The 15,203-nt window shown below is 41.0% G+C and overlaps 1 non-coding gene across 1 annotated transcript; it reads right to left on the reverse strand.

The window, feature by feature from the left end:
* Nucleotides 1–244: 244 nt before the first annotated feature.
* Nucleotides 245–358, reverse strand: LOC140285942 (U5 spliceosomal RNA). Its single transcript, XR_011910874.1, has one exon. It is a non-coding gene; the product is annotated as a U5 spliceosomal RNA (small nuclear RNA).
* Between the last annotated feature and the right edge of the window lie 14,845 nt (nucleotides 359–15,203).

Genomic DNA, 15,203 nt, shown 5'->3' on the forward strand with positions numbered 1-15,203 from the left:
AGAGGAGGTAATTCACCCAGACCAAGCTTGTGCCATCTCAGGGAGACAACTCACCGACAGCCTCGTACTGATTCGAGACATCATTGATTACGCTAGAGACAGAAACACCCGGCTTGTCATCTTAAATTTAGACTTTGAAAAAGCATTTGATCGGGTCTCGCATCAATATCTCTTTCAGGTGTTGCAGCCATCGAAAAGGGCCCGATTGTTCCTACTTGGTGAGCTTTGCTTGGTTGAGACGCTTCAACCGCAAAGGTAAAGCCTGCCAATAATAGAAACAACTCATTAGTGCTGCTCTCCACGGAAGTCTTTAGTAAAAGGCGAAAGACTTGTATGTTATGAAGAGAAACCAGAGTACGATTATCCGTCACTGCGGGAGCAGGGCATCAGGCTAGTTGGTATAGCCACCTTCCCCATGGTGAGCTTTGCTTGGTTGAGACGCTTGCCCCCCTCCCCTTGCTCCTCGGCTGACCAAGTAGGAACAATCGGGCCCTATTCGATGGCTGCCTTGTCTTTTACTCTATGCAAAAGACAAGGCAGCAACAAAAACACCACGAGAATCCCGTATTGAGGCTTTGTTCTGACCGCTCATTCGGTGTCGCGTTTCTTTCAAGCAATTCTCCCGGTTAGCCGACACTCGGCTCGCTCCCATAGCCGTGTTAAAGTCTACTTCGCATTCACTCTCTTTTCTCTGTAGACTCTTGGGATTTTATCTATAAAATGAATTCCTTCACTCAAACTATGTTAAAACTGCTTTGTCGTTCATATTTACCATGTCTAGAAAGATTTAAACAAAAAAAACAACGTTGTACTTTGCAGTAAAAGAAAGAGCAAATCTAAAGTTTCAGGAATCCGAGAATAAGCTTACTTTCATGAGTGCTTCACGATTTCGGATTTTGCTATAAAATGAATTCCTTCACTCAAACTAAATTAAAACTGCTAAACCGCTAATCTGTTACATGTAAGGCAGATGTCAAATTCACCGAAATAGGATCTAAGGGTATTCGGCCAATCGAGCTGTAGCAGCTTCGGTAAAAGAGTATAAGTTGAAGAATTTGTGAATAAAGGTGTGCGCACACATAGTGAGCTGTAGGAAAATAGGCAGGGAGCAATGCCGGCTGGGGTATATGTTCTTGTATGTTGTCTGACTGTTTGATTTGAATGTGTTGTGTAAGTGTCCTGTTGAATGTTTGGGCTTTGACACTTCACTGTGGTTGTTAACTGTGTGGTGTGTCCTGAAATGTTATATGTTTGGGCTGTGTGACATGCTTATTGCTTGTCAGTAGCTACCCACTTATTCATATATAGCAACTGACAACATAAGAAGTCTGGACATACTTTGATAGTAGTTGTAGAAGTATCCTTATTGATAATAGATAAACTAATTCATAGTGATAGAACAGTAGATGAACAGGTGCCTGCACATGTCTCACGAAAATAAAATGGGTGTATGATTGCTGACGGCAGAGCAATACTGCCAAACTTATGAGTTCTTGTGGCAAACTTGATTCAGTGTCTTGACGTGTATACGCTGTTTCGCTGACTTGATTGTCACAAGAAACAAAGTGTGTTTGATAAGATCCGACCATTTTATTACGGGAGGATCAGTATGTATGGATTCTGATGTGACTGATAAACCCATTCGTATCTTAAGCATAATCTAATACGTGAGACAACGCCCTGGCACACAATCAAAAAAAAAAGAGAGAGCGGTTTTGTGTCCCCACAGTCCATAATGTAGAAAAGAGAGAAAAAAGCCTTTCTGATTTGGTGTGTGTGCTCATAGTGCAGAGTGTAGAGAAAAGAGAGAAAAGAAAGCCGTTTTGGTGTCACGGGTGTTGTGACTTACACACACACATTTCTGAATTGAGAAAAGAAATTATTTTAGAGGAAGCAGTAGAGTTTAGATCCCACATTTGTTGATAGGCATTCATTTATTTCTTCACTTCTGATGAAGTTTCAACAATAAACAACAAACTTTGTATTATGAGAAAGAACCAGACTCATTCTTCAGGAATCCGAAAATAAGCACGAATTCGGATTCTCCTATAAAACGAATTAATTAACTCAAACCAAGTTAAGACTTCTTTGTCCTTCATATTTATTCATGTCTAATCAAGTTTCAACGATAAACAACGTTGTACTTTGTAGAATGAGAAAGAACTTCTTCAGCAATAAGCATCTCTCGACATATGACGAAATACAGATTTTGCTATAAAATTAATTTCTTCTATCAGCGTGACTTAAAACTGTTTGTCCTCCTTATTTATCCACTTCAAATCAAGTTTCAACAATTAAAAAAAAATTGTAGTTTGAGAAAGAACAACTTAATCTTCAGCAATAAGTATAAAAAGAGGGTAACAAAAGGTGCAAATGCCAACCATACATCACTAAAAGGTGGAGCGGAAGTATTCAGCTGCAAGTAGGTGTGAATGTTCGACCATAATTTGTAAAAAGTGGGTAAGAAAAGGTTCGAATGCCCGACTAAATATTAACAAAAGCGGGAGGAGAGGTCTTCGGATGAGAGTGGGTGAGAATTTCCTACCATACAAGTATGGTGGAGAGGAAGCTGTGATTGGCCGACAATAGTAAAAAGCAGGTGAGAAAAGGTGCGAATGTCAAAACATACATGATCAAAACAGGGAGCGGAGGTGTTTGGCTGCGACAAGGTGTGAATGTCCACCCATAATTAATGAAAAACGGGCAACAAGTAGGTTCGAATGCCCAACCATACATCATCAAAAGCAGGAGTGGATGTGTTCGGCTTCAAGAAGGTATGAATGTCCATCAATAATTGCTATAAAACATGAAAGAAAATTTTCGAATATCAAACCGCACATAATCATAAGCGGGAGAGGAGGTGTTTCGCTGCAAGAAGGTGTGAATATCCACCCATAATTACTGAAAAATGGGTAAGAAAAGGTGCGAATGCCCAACCATACATCATCAAAAGCAGGAGTGGATGTGTTCGGCTACAAGAAGGTTTGAATGTCCGACCATAGTTTGTAAAAAGCGGGTAAGAACAGGTTTGTATGCCCGACTGTACACAATCAAAAGAGGGAGCGGAGTTGTTCAGCTACAAGAAGGTGTGAAAGTCCGACCATGGTTTGTAAAAAGCGGGTAAGAACAGGTTCGTATGCCCGAATATACACCATCAAATGAGGGAGCGGAGGTGTTCGGCTGTGAGTAGGTGTGAATCTCCAAGCATAATTGCTGAAAAATGTGTTAGAAAAGGTAAGAATGCCGGTCCATACATCATCAAAAGCGGGAGAGGTGGTGTTCGGCTGCAAGTAGGTGTGAATGTCCAGCCATAATTACTCACAAATGGGTAAGAAAAGGTAGTATTGCCAGACTATACATGATCAAAACAGGGAGCGGAGGTGGTTAAGCTGCAAGAAGGTGTTAATGTCCGACTAAGGTTTGTAAAAAGCGGGTAAGAAAAGGTGCGAATGCCCGACAATGTATGATCAAAAGAGGGAGCGGAGGTTTTCGGCTGAAAGAAGGTCTGAATGTCCAACCATAATTTGTAAAAACCGGGGAAGAAAAGGCTCGAAAGCCCGACTATACACCATCAAAAGCTGGAGCGGAGGTGTTCAGCTGCAAGAAGGTCTGAATGTCCATCAATAATTGCTAGAAAACATGAAAGAGAATTTTCGAATATCAAACCGCACATGATAATAAGCGGTAGAGGAGGTGTTCAGCTGCAAGAAGGTGTGAATGTCCACCCATAATTACTGAAAAATGGGTACGAAAAGGTGCGAATTCCCAACCATACATCATCAAATGCACGAGTGGATGTGTTCGGCTACAAGAAGGTTTGAATGTCCGACCATAGTTTGTAAAAAGCGGGTAAGAAAAGGTTCGAATGTCCAAACATACACCATCAAAAGAGGGAGCAGAGGTGTTCCGCTGTAAGAAGGTGTGAATGTCCGACCATAGTTGGTAAAAAGCGGGTAAGAAAAGGTTAAAATACCCGACTGTACACAATCAAAAGAGGGAGCGGAGTTGTTCAGCTAAGAGAAGGTGTGAAAGTCCAAAATGCGGTGAAAAAAAAGGTGTGATAGAACACTAAAAGGTGGAGCGGAAGTGTTCGGCTGCAAGAAGGTGTGAATGTCCGACTATATTTGGTGAAAAGCAGGTGAAGCAAGGTCTGAATGCCCAACCTTACATCATCAAAAGCTAGATCAGACTTGTTTGGCTGCAAGAAGGCCATAGTTTGCCAAAAGCGGGTAAGGTGCGAATGTCCGACTAAATATCAACAAAATTTTGGGGCGGAGGTCTTCGGATGCAAGTGGGTGTGAATATCCCACCATACAAGTATGGTGGAGAGGAAGCTGTGAATAGCCGACCATGGTTTGTAAAAAGCGGGTAAGAAAAGGTTCGTATGCCCGACTATACACTATCAAAACCGGAAGCGTAGGTGTTCGGCTGCAAGAAGGTGTGAACGTCCGACCAAAGTTTGTGAAAAAGCAGTTAAGAAAAGGTTCGAATATCTAACCAAACATAATCAAAAGCGGGAGCAGAGCTGTTCGACTGCAAGTAGGTGTGAATGTCAGAGAATAATTTGCAAAAAGCTGATGAGAAAGGGTGAGAAATCCCGACTATACACCATCAAATGCGGTAGCGGAGTTGTTCGGCTGTGAGTAGGTGTGATTCTCCAACCATAATTGCTGAAAAATGTGTTAGAAAAGGTAAGAATGCCGGTCCATACATCATCAAAAGCGGGAGAGGTGGTGTTCGGCTGCAAGTAGGTGTGAATGTCCATTAATAATTGCTTTAAAACATGAAAGAAAATTTTCGAATATCAAACCTTACATGATCATTAGCGGGAGAGGAGGTGTTCAGCTGCAAGAAGGTGTGAATATCCACCCATAATTACGGAAAAATGGGTAGGAAAAGATGCGAATGTCCAACCATAAATCATCAAAAGCAGGAGTGGAGTTGTTCAGCTACAAGAAGGTATGAAAGTCCAACCATGGTTTGTAAAAAGCGGGTAAGAGAAGGTTCGAATACCCGAATATATACCATCAAAAGCGGAAGCGGAGGTGTTCGGCTGCAAGAAGGTGTGAACGTCCGACCAAAGTTTGTAAAAAGCAGTTAAGAAAATGTTCAAATATCCAACCAAACATAATCAAAAGCGGGAGCAGAGCTGCTCGACTGCAAGTAGGTGTGAATATCAGATCATAATTTGCAAAAAGCTGTTGAGAAAGGGTGAGAATGCCCGACTATACACTATCAAATGTGAAAGCGGAGGTGTTCGTCTGTGAGTAGGTGTGAATGTCCGACCATAATTGCTGAAAAATGTGTTAGAAAAGGTAAGAATGCCGGACCATATATCATCAAAAGCGGGAGACGTTGTGTTCGGCTGCAAGTAGGTGTGAATGTCCAGCCATAATTACTCACAAACGGGTAAGAAAAGTCACTTTTGCCAGACCATATATGATCAAAACAGGGAGCGGAGGTGGTTCAGCTGCAAGAAGGTGTGAATGTCCGACTAAAGTTTGTAAAAAGCGGGTAAGACAAGGTGTGAATGCCCGACAATGTATGATCAAAAGAGGAGTGGAGGTTTTCGGCTGCAAGAAGGTCTGAATGTCCACCCATAATTACTGAAAAATGGGTAAGAAAAGGTGTGAAAGCCCAACCGCACATGATCATAAGTGGATGAGAAGGTGTTCGACTGCAAGTAGGTGTGAATGTAAGATCATAATTTGTAAAAAGCGGGTAAGAAAAGGTAAGAATGCCCAACCATAAATTATCAAAAGCGGCAGCAGAGTTTCGGCTGGTATTTATCAATGTCTAGATAGATTTCAACAAAAAACAACGTTGTACTTTGCAGTAAAAGAAAGTGCAAATCAAAAGTTTTAGGAATCCGAGAATAAGCTTATTTTCATGAGTTCTGCACGATTTCGGATTTTATGTATAAAATGAATTCCTTCACGCAAACTAAGTTAACACTGCTTTGTCCTTCATATGTACCCATTTCTACATATATTTCAAGCATAAACTTTCTCATACTACCCTGAATGAGAAAGAGCCAAACTTGTGATTAAGCCATACGACCCTTTTGAGGAGTTCTGCATGGTTTGGGATTTTATCTATAAAATTAATTCCTTCACTCAAACTATGTTAAAACGGCTTTTACCTTCATATTTATCAATGTCTCGATAGATTTAAACAAAAAACAACGTTGTACTTTGCAGTAAAAGAAAGTGCAAATCAAAAGTTTTAGGAATCCGAGAATAAGCTTATTTTCATGAGTTCTGCACGATTTCGGATTTTATGTATAAAATGAATTCCTTCACGCAAACTAAGTTAACACTGCTTTGTCCTTCATATGTACCCATTTCTACATATATTTCAAGCATAAACTTTCTCATACTACCCTGAATGAGAAAGAGCCAAACTTGTGATTAAGCCATACGACCCTTTTGAGGAGTTCTGCATGGTTTGAGATTTTATCTATAAAATTAATTCCTTCACTCAAACTATGTTAAAACGGCTTTTACCTTCATATTTATCAATGTCTCGATAGATTTAAACAAAAAACAACGTTGTACTTTGCAATAAAAGAAAGAGCAAATCAAAAGTTTTAGGAATCCGAGAATAAGCTTATTTTCATTAGTTCTGCACGGTTTCGGATTTTATGTATAAAATGAATTCCTTCACTCAAACTATGTTAAAACTGCTTTTTCCTTCATATTTATCAATGTCTAGATCGACTTCAACAAAGAACAACATTGTATTTTGCAGTAGAAGAAAGAGCAAAACTGAAGGATCAGGAATCCGAGAATAAGCTTCTTTTCATACGTTCTGCATGATTTGGGATTTTATGTATAAAATTAATTCCTTCACTCAAACTAAGTTAACACTTTTGAGGAGTTCTGCATGGTTTGGGATTTTATCTATAAAATTAATTCCTTCACTCAAACTATGTTAAAACGGCTTTTACCTTCATATTTATCAATGTCTCGATAGATTTAAACAAAAAAACAACGTTGTACTTTGCAATAAAAGAAAGAGCAAATCAAAAGTTTTAGGAATTCGAGAATAAGCTTATTTTCATGAGTTCTGCACGGTTTCGGATTTTATGTATAAAATTAATTCATTCACTCAAACCAAGTTAAAACTGCTTTTTCCTTCATATTTATCAATGTCTAGATCGACTTCAACAAAGAACAACATTGTATTTTGCAGTAGAAGAAAGAGCAAAACTGAAGGATCAGGAATCCGAGAATAAGCTTCTTTTCATACGTTCTGCATGATTTGGGATTTTATGTATAAAATTAATTCCTTCACTCAAACTAAGTTAACACTGCTTTGTCCTTCATATGTACCCATTTCTACATATATTTCAAGCATAAACTTCCTCATACTACCCTGAATGAGAAAGAGCCACACTTGTGATTAAGCCATACGCCCCTTTTGAGGAGTTCTGCATGATTTGGGATTTTATCTATAAAATCAATTCCTTCACTCAACCTATGTTAAAACGGCTTTTACCTTCATATTTATCAATGTCTCGATAGATTTAAACAAAAAAACAACGTTGTACTTTGCAGTAAAAGAAAGAGCCAATCAAAAGTTTTAGGAATCCGAGAATAAGCTTATTTTCATGAGTTCTGCACGATTTCGGATTTTATGTATAAAATGAATTCATTCACTCAAACCAAGTTAAAACTGCTTTTTCATTCATATTTATCAATGTCTAGATCGACTTCAACAAAGAAAAACATTGTATTTTGCAGTAGAAGAAAGAGCAAAACTGAAGTTTCCTGAACTGATCAGGAATCCGAGAATAAGCTTATTTTCTTATGGGCAAATGGGAACTGCTTTGTCCATATTTATCAATGTGTAGATGGATTTCAACTTCTTCTACTGCAAAGTCCAATGTTTTTCTTTGTTGAAGTCGATCTAGACATTAATGAATATGGAAGGACAAAGCAGTTTTAACTTGGTTTGAGCAAAGCAATTCATTTTATAGCAAAATCCGAAATCGTGCAGAACTCATGAAAGCAGGCTTATACTCGGATTCCTGAAACTTTAGATTTGCTCTTTCTTTTACTGCAAAGTAAAACGTTGTTTTTTTGTTTAAATATTTCTAGACATGGTAAATATGAAGGACAAATCAGTTTTAACATAGTTTGAGTGAAGTAATGCATTTTATAAGCAAAATCCCAAATCATGCAGAACTCACGAAAAGCTTTTTCTCGCTTTTCACTGCTTTTTACAAACTTTGGTCGGACGTTCACACCTTCTTGCATCCGAACACCTCCGCTTCCACTTTTGATGATGTATATTCGGGCATTCGAACCTTTTATTACCCGCTTTTTACAAACCATTGTCGGACTTTCACACCTTCTTGCAGCCGAACACCACCTCTACCGCTTTTGATGATGTATGGTTCAGTATTCTTACCTTTTCTAACACATTTTTCAGCAATTATGGTCGGACATTCATACCTACTCACAGCTGGACACCTCCGCTCCCGCTTTTGATCATACAATGTCGGGACATCGCTCCTTGTCTTACCAGCTTTTTACAAACTTTAGTCGAACATTCACACCTTCTTGCAGCTGAACACCTCCGCTCCCGCTTTTGATGATGTATAGTCGGGCTTTCAAGCCTTTTCTTAACCGGTTTTTACAAATTATGGTTGGACATTCAGACCTTGCAGCCGAACACCTCCGCTCTCTCTTTTGATCATACATTGTCGGGCATTCGCACCTTGTCTTACCCGCTTTTTACAAACTATAGTCAGACATTCACACCTTGCAGCTGAACCTCCGCTCCCTGTTTTGATCATGTATGGTCTGGCAATACTACCTTTTCTTCCCCCGTTTGTGAGTAATTATGGCTGGACATTCACACCTACTTGCAGTCGAACAGCTCTGCTCCCACTTTTGATTATGTTTGGTTGGATATTCGAACCTTTTCTTAACTGCTTTTTACAAACCATGGTCGGATTTTCACACCCTCTCATAGCCGAACAACTCCGCTCCCGCTATTGATTTTGTACAGTCGGGTATTTTAACCTTTTCTTACCCGCTTTTTACCAACTAAGGTTGGACATTCACACCATCTTACAGCGGAACACCTCCGCTCCCTCTTTTGATGGTGTATGTTTGGGCATTTAAACCTTTTCTTACCCGCTTTATCCAAACTATGGTCGGCTATTCACAGCTTCCTCTCCACCATACTTGTATGGTGGGATATTCACACCCACTTGCATCCGAAGACCTCCGCCCCAAAATTTTGTTGATATTTAGTCGGACATTCGCACCTTACCCGCTTTTGGCAAACTATGGCCTTCTTGCAGCCAAACAAGTCTGATCTTGCTTTTGATGATGTAAGGTTGGGCATTCAGACCTTGCTTCACCTGCTTTTCACCAAATATAGTCGGACATTCACACCTTCTTGCAACCGAACACTTCCGCTCCACCTTTTAGTGTTCTATCACACCTTTTTTTTCACCGCATTTTGGAAATTTTCAACCACTCTCATCCGATGACCTCTCCTCCCGCTTTTGTTAATATATTTGAACTTTAGTTTGACATTCAAACCTTCTTGCAGCTGAACCACCTCCGCTCCCTGTTTTGATCATATATGGTCTGGCTACTACCTTTTCTTACCCGTTTGTGAGTAATTATGGCTGGACATTCACACCTACTTGCAGTCGAACACAACCTCTCTCGCTTTTGATGATGTATGGACCGGCATTTTTACCTTTTCTAACACATTTTTCAGCAATTATGGTCGGAGATTCACACTTACTCACAGCCGAACAACTCCGCTCCCGCATTTGATGATGTATAGTCGGGCATTCTCACCCTTTCTCATCAGCTTTTTACAAATTATGATCTGACATTCACACCTACTTGCAGTCGAACAGCTCTGCTCCCGCTTTTGATTATGTTTGGTTGGATATTCGAACCTTTTCTTAACTTCTTTTTACATATTTTGGTTGGACGTTCACACCTTCTTGTAGCCGAACACTTCCACTCCTGCTTTTGATGATGTATGGTTGGGCATTCACACCTTTTTTTTGCCCATTTTTCAGGAATTATGGGTGGACATTCACACCTTGCAGCTGAACACCTCCTATCCCACTTATGATCATGTGCGGTTTGATTTTCGAAAAGTTTCTTTCATGTTTTCTAGCAATTATTGATGGACATGTAGACCTTCTTGCAGCTGAACACCTCCGCTCCCGCTTTTGATCATACATTGTCAGGCATTCGCACCTTGTCTTACCCACTTTTTACAAACTTTAGTCGAACAGTCACACCTTTTTGCAGCCGAACACCACCTCTCCCGCTTTTGATGATGTATGGTCCAGCATTCTTACCTTTTCTAACACATTCTTCAGCAATTATGGTCGGACATTCACACCTACTCAGAGCCGAACACCTCCGCTCCCGCATTTGATGGTGTATAGTCGGGCATTCTCACCCTTTCTCATCAGCTTTTTACAAATTATGATCTGACATTCACACCTGCTTTTGATAATGTATTGTTAGGCATTCGCACCTTTTTTTTTACCCATTTTTCATGAATTATGGGTGGACATTCACACCTTCTTGCAGCCGAACACCTCCTCTCCCGCTTATTATCATGTGCGGTTTGATATTCGAAAATTTACTTTCTTGTTTTAAAGCAATTATTGATGGACATTCAAACCTTCTTTTTGATGGTGTATAGTCGGGCTTTCGAGCCTTTTCCTCCCGGTTTTTACAAACCATGGTCGGACTTTCACACCTTCTTGTAGCCGAACAACTCCGCTCCCGCTATTGATTGTGTACAGTCGGGTATTTTAACCTTTTCTTACCCGCTTTTTACCAACTATGGTCGGACATTCACACCGTCTTACAGCGGAACACCTCTGCTCCCGCTTTTGATGGTGTATAGTCGGGCATTCGAACCTTTTCTTACCCGCTTTTTACAAACTATGGTGGGACATTCAAACCTTCTTGTATCCGAAAACCTCCGCTCCCTCTTTTGATCATACATTGTCTGACATTCGCACCTTTTCTTACCCGCTTTTTACAAACCATGGTCGGACTTTCACACCTTCTTGTAGCCGAACACATCCGCTCCCGCTATTGATTGTGTACAGTCGGGTATTTTAACCTTTTCTTACCCGCTTTTTACCAAGTATGGTCGGACATTCACACCTTCGTACAGCGGAACACCTCCGCTCCCTCTTTTGATGGTGTATGTTCGGGCATTCAAACCTTTTCTTACCCGTTTTTTCCAAACTATGGTCGGCTATTCACAGCTTCCTCTCCACCATACTTGTATGGTGGGATATTCACACCCACTTGCATCCGAAGACCTCCGCCCCAAATTTTGTTGATATTTAGTCGGATATTCGCGCCTTACCCGCTTTTGGCAAACTATGGCCTTCTTGCAGCCAAACACCTCTGATCTCGCTTTTGATGATGTAAGGTTGGGCATTCAGACTTTGCTTCACCTGCTTTTCACCAAATATAGTCGGACATTCACACCTTCTTGCAGCCGAACACTTCCGCTCCACCTTTTAGTCTTCTATCACACCTTTTTTTCACCGCATTTTATACATTATGGTCGGAAATTTTCAACCACTCTCATCCGAAGACCTCTCCTCCCGCTTTTGTTAATATATTTGAACTTTAGTCGGACATTCAAACCTTCTTGCAGCTGAACCACCTCCACTCCCTGTTTTGATCATATATGGTCTGGCAATACTACCTTTTCTTACCCGTTTGTGAGTAATTATGGCTGGACATTCACACCTACTTGCAGCCGAACACAACCTCTCTCGCTTTTGATGATGTATGGACCGGCATTGTTACCGTTTCTAACACATTTTCAGCAATTATGGTCGGAGATTCACACCTACTCACAGCCGAACAACTCCGCTCCCGCATTTGATGGTGTATAGTCGGGCATTCTCACCCTTTCTCATCAGCTTTTTGCAAATTATGATCTGACATTCACACCTACTTGCAGTCGAACAGCTCTGCTCCCGCTTTTGATTATGTTTGGTTGGATATTCGAACCTTTTCTTAACTTCTTTTTACATATTTTGGTTGGACGTTCACACCTTCTTGTAGCCGAACACTTCCACTCCTGCTTTTGATGATGTATGGTTGGGCATTCACACCTTTTTTTTGCCCATTTTTCAGGAATTATGGGTGGACATTCACACCTTGCAGCTGAACACCTCCTATCCCACTTATGATCATGTGCGGTTTGATTTTCGAAAAGTTTCTTTCATGTTTTCTAGCAATTATTGATGGACATGTAGACTTTCTTGCAGCTGAACACCTCCACTCCCGCTTTTGATCAAACATTGTCAGGCATTCGCACCTTGTCTTACCCACTTTTTACAAACCATTGTCGGACTTTCACACCTTCTTGCAGCCGAACACCACCTCTCCCGCTTTTGATGATGTATGGTCCAGCATTCTTACCTTTTCTAACACATTCTTCAGCAATTATGGTCGGACATTCACACCTACTCACAGCTGGACACCTCCGCTCCCGCTTTTGATCATACAATGTCGGGACATCGCTCCTTGTCTTACCAGCTTTTTACAAACTTTAGTCGAACATTCACACCTTCTTGCAGCCGAACACTTCCGCTCCACCTTTTAGTGTTCTATCACACCTTTTTTTTCACCGCATTTTATACATTATGGTTGGAAATTTTCAACCACTTTCATCCGAAGACCTCTCCTCCCGCTTTTGTTAATATATTTGAACTTTAGTTTGACATTCAAACTTTCTTGCAGCTGAACCACCTCCGCTCCCTGTTTTGATCATATATGGTCTGGCAATACTACCTTTTCTTACCCGTTTGTGAGTAATTATGGCTGGACATTCACACCTACTTGCAGCCGAACACAACCTCTCTCGCTTTTGATGATGTATGGACCGGCATTTTTACCTTTTCTAACACATTTTTCAGCAATTATGGTCGGAGATTCACACCTACTCACAGCCGAACAACTCCGCTCCCGCATTTGATGGTGTATAGTCGGGCATTCTCACCCTTTCTCATCAGCTTTTTGCAAATTATGATCTGACATTCACACCTACTTGCAGTCGAACAGCTCTGCTCCCGCTTTTGATTATGTTTGGTTGGATATTCGAACCTTTTCTTAACTTCTTTTTACATATTTTGGTTGGACGTTCACACCTTCTTGTAGCCGAACACTTCCACTCCTGCTTTTGATGATGTATGGTTGGGCATTCACACCTTTTTTTTGCCCATTTTTCAGGAATTATGGGTGGACATTCACACCTTGCAGCTGAACACCTCCTATCCCACTTATGATCATGTGCGGTTTGATTTTCGAAAAGTTTCTTTCATGTTTTCTAGCAATTATTGATGGACATGTAGACCTTCTTGCAGCTGAACACCTCCGCTCCCGCTTTTGATCATACATTGTCAGGCATTCGCACCTTGTCTTACCCACTTTTTACAAACTTTAGTCGAACAGTCACACCTTTTTGCAGCCGAACACCACCTCTACCGCTTTTGATGATGTATGGTCCAGCATTTTTACCTTTTCTAACACATTCTTCAGCAATTATGGTCGGACATTCACACCTACTCAGAGCCGAACACCTCCGCTCCCGCATTTGATGGTCTATAGTTGGGCATTCTACAGCGGAAAAGACTCATTCTTATGTTTGGTTAGATATTCGAACCTTTTCTTAACTGCTTTTTACAAACTTTGGTCGGACGTTCACAATATCTTGCAGCCGAACACCTCCGCTTCCGCTTTTGATGGTGTATATTCGGGCATACAAACCTTTTCTTACCCGCTTTTTACAAACCAAGGTCAGACTTTCACACCTTCTCTTAGCTGAACAACTCCGCTCCCTCTTTTGATTGTGTACAGTCGGGTAATTTAACCTTTTCTTACCCGCTTTTTACAAACTATGGTCGGACATTCACACCGTCTTACAGCGGAACACCTCCGCTCCCTCTTTTGATGATGTATGGTTAGGCATTCGCACCTTTTCTTACCCATTTTTCAGTAATTATGGGTAGACATTCACACCTTCTTGCAGCTGAAATCCTCCTCTCCTGCTTATGATCATGTGCAGTTTGATATTTGAAAATTTTCTTTCATGTTTTCTAGCAATTATTGATGGACATTCAGACCGTCTTGAAGCTGAACACCTCCGCTCCCACTTTTGATGGTGTATAGTCGGGCTTTCGAGCCTTTTCTTCCCCGGTTTTTACAAATTATGGTTGGACATTCAGACCTTCTTGCAGCCGAAAACCTCCACTCCTTCTTTTGATCATACATTGTCGGGCATTCGCACCTTTTCTTACCCGCTTTTTACAAACCATGGTCGGACTTTCACACCTTCTTGTAGCCGAACAACTCCGCTCCCGCTATTGATTGTGTACAGTCGGGTATTTTAACCTTTTCTTACCCGCTTTTTACCAACTATTGTTGGACATTCACACCGTCTTACAGCGGAACACCTCCGCTCCCTCTTTTGATGGTGTATGTTCGGGCACTCGAACCTTTTCTTACCCGCTTTTTACAAACTATGGTCAGACATTCAAACCTTCTTGTAGCCGAACACATCCACTCCTGCTTTTGATGATGGGTATTCAAACCTACTTGTTGCCCGCTTTTCATTAATTATGGGTGGACATACACACCTTGTCGCAGCCAAACACCTCCGCTCCCTGTTTTGATCATGTATGATTGGACATTCGCACCTTTTCTCACCCGCTTTTTACTATGGTCGGCCATTCACAGCATCCTCTCCACCATACTTGTATGGTGGGATATTCACACCCACTTGCATCCGAAGACCTCCGCCCCCACTTTTGTTGATATTTAGTCGGTCATTCGCAGCTTACCCGCTTTTGGCAAACTATGGCCTTCTTGCAGCCAAACACCTCTGATCTCCTTTTTGATGATGTAAGGTTGGGCATTCAGACTTTGCTTCACCTGCTTTTCACCAAATATAGTCGAACAGTCACACCTTCTTGCAGCCGAACACTTCTGCTCCACCTTTTAGTGTTCTATGGGGTATTCACACCTTTTTTTTTCACCGCATTTTATTGATTATGGTTGGAAATTCTCACCCACTCTTATCCGAAGACCTCTCCTCCTGCTTTTGTTAATATATAGTCGAGCATTCAAACCTTTTCTTACCCGCTTTTTACAAATTATGGTCGAACATTCACA

Source organism: Leuresthes tenuis, unplaced genomic scaffold, assembly GCF_036924035.1.
Source record: "Leuresthes tenuis unplaced genomic scaffold, fLeuTen1.0.hap1 SCAF_65, whole genome shotgun sequence".
NCBI lineage: Eukaryota > Metazoa > Chordata > Actinopteri > Atheriniformes > Atherinopsidae > Leuresthes > Leuresthes tenuis.